Source organism: Mus caroli, chromosome 2, assembly GCF_900094665.2.
Source record: "Mus caroli chromosome 2, CAROLI_EIJ_v1.1, whole genome shotgun sequence".
NCBI lineage: Eukaryota > Metazoa > Chordata > Mammalia > Rodentia > Muridae > Mus > Mus caroli.
This window is the reverse complement of record NC_034571.1, coordinates 159,204,146-159,206,916: the sequence shown is the minus strand read 5'-3', so window position 1 is coordinate 159,206,916 and position 2,771 is coordinate 159,204,146.

The window sequence follows — 2,771 nt, the reverse complement described above, 5'->3', positions numbered from 1 at the left end:
GGTGGATGGGTGGATGGGTGGATGGATGGATGGATGGATGGATGGATGGATGGGTGGATGGATGGATGGGTGGATGGATGGATGGATGGATGGGTGGATGGATGGATGGGTGGATGGATGGGTGTATGGATGGATGGGTGGATGGATGGATGGGTGGATGGATGGGTGGATGGATGGGTGGATGGGTGGATGGATGGGTGGATGGGTGGGTGGATGGATGGATGGATGGATGGTTGGATGGATGGATGGATGGATGGTTGGATGGATGGATGATGGATGGTTGGATGGATGGATGGGTGGATGGATGGATAGATGGATGGATGGATGGATGGTTGGATGGATGGATGGATGGATGGATGGATGGATGGGTGGATGGATGGGTGGATGGATGGGTGGATGGATGGATGGGTGGATGGATGGATGGGTGGATGGGTGGATGGATGGATGGATGGTTGGATGGATGGATGGTTGGATGGTTGGATGGATGGATGGTTGGATGGTTGGATGGATGGATGGTTGGATGGATGGATGGATGGATGGTTGGATGGATGGATGATGGATGGTTGGATGGATGGATAGATGAGTGGGTGGATGGATGGTGGTTTGAATAGGCATGGCCCCATAGACACATGTATGTGAATGCTTGTCCCATAGGCAGTGACACTATTAGGAGGTGTGCCTTGTTAGAGGAAGCTTGTCACTGTGGATGGGGACTTTGAGGTCTCATATACTCAAGCTAGTGTCATATTCATTTCTGCAGTCTGTGATCGAGATGTAGAACTCTCAGCTCCTTCTCCAGCACCATGTCTGCCTGTATACTGCCATGTTTCCCACCATGACAATAATGGACTAAACCTCTGAAACTGTAAGTCAGCTCCAATCAAATGCTTGCTTTCGTAAGAGTTGCCAAGGTCATGGTGACTTCACAGTAATAAAAACCCTGACTGACTAAGAGAGAATGGAGAGATGGGTGGATGGGGGAGTGAGAGGATGGGGGGATGGATGGATGGAGGATGAGTCGGTTTCTGGATGGGTGGGTGGTAGAGGAGAAATGGCTGGGCACATGGCCAGGGCTTAATTCTGAGAAACTGACCTGGAGAAACTGACTAGGTTGCCACCCCAATCTCAGAGTTATCCATGTCAGCCTTACTTTCCCTCCCTCTTAGACTCCCCAGGCTCAAGGGTCCCAAGGAAGGAAGTCTCCTCAGAGCAAAGGGCTGGTGCTCAGGGAGAGGGCGAGAAGCTAGTCTGCTTGGAACACGGTGCTTCAGTTCCTCGCAGCCCAGGCGGCCTGGTTGGATCTGCCTCCACTCTCTCCTTGCTGTGGCCTAGATGGGGGCTTTACCACGTGGCCCCTCTGTCTCCTCATTTGCCAAAGGGTGAAGAACATCTATCGCACAGAGGGTGTGGATGGGCGTTGGTGTCAGTAAGCGCTGATCACTCCTGGTGTGGTCATTGCTTGGCCTCTTCCTATCAATGAGCTCACTGGATTCTTATCTCAGGGACTTGTACTTTTCTGGGTGGCTCATTGCTGGCAAGCCACACACAGGCTCTGTTGCACTTGGGTTTCAGGGGAGGCCATGGAAGGCCTGTGCCTTCACTTTGCAGAAGGTTTGGGGTAGGAGAGGTTAAAGTGACAGGTGAGGGAGCTTCAGCCTGCCCGAGCCTCTCCAACAACTGCCAAGTGCTTTGTAAGAAAGGGAGAGGCAGCCATGGGATGTACACCTGTCACCCCAGCCACTGGGAGGCTCATGCAGACGACTGTGGATTCTAAGCCAGCCTGGGGCACACAGTGAGGCCTTGAATCATCCTATGGTTTAAGTCTCCATCAGTAGCAGTGTTTGCCGGATAACGTCACGGCGCCGGGATTTATTTATACAGTTATCCCGCTATTTATAGTGTGAGGGTGCTGGGTTTCTGTTTTTAGTGACTTGACTGACATTCCTCTGTGTGTGTGTGTGTGTGTGTGTAGGGGTGCGTGCTTTTTAGTGACTCCACTGACATTCCTGTGTATTTGTGTGGGTGGGTTGTGTGTGCAAGTGCACTCGTGTGTACTTGTGTAGAGGCTGGACCGCTGATGCCTAATGCTTTTCTCAATCACTGCCTGCTTTATCTTTATGAGATGGGGCCGTCACTGAGCCAGGGACTTGCAGTTTTAGCTAGCCCACCTCCCCTACTGTGTTTATAGATGTGTGCTGCCTCAAAGCCCACCCCCCACAGTGACACCAACTTCTTCCAACAAGGTTACATCTTCTCCAAGAAGGACGCATCTTCTAATAGTGCCACTTCTTATACCGAAGCATTCACACACTTGTGTCTATGGGGGCCATGCCTGTTCAAACCATCACACAGGGTTTCTCATGTAGCCCTGGCCATCTTTAAACTCACTCTGTTGTTGTGGGAAATATTTAAAAAATCCAACCGACACGGTCGGAAGCTTGTGCCGGTAACTCTCCGCCCTGGCGGCCTGGTTGGCTATGCACTGGCGGCAAAGGCCAACCTGTTTTTATCTTGTGGAGACTCTGACTCAGAACCCTGAAATCTCTTCACCCAGCTCGCTAGGTTCCCACTGGTGGATTACTGCCACACCAACCCTGTGCTTCAAATCCCCCACAGCCTTTGTGGTGCACCTCAGGCAAACCCTCGCTTTGCCACTTTCTCTCTTAAACCCAGATAAGCCACTGAGTGAAGGAAAACACAACACAAACTTAGTTCAGAAACAACGGTAAATTAACCGCTGGGCGCAACAACTAAAATCCTAATCTTGTAAG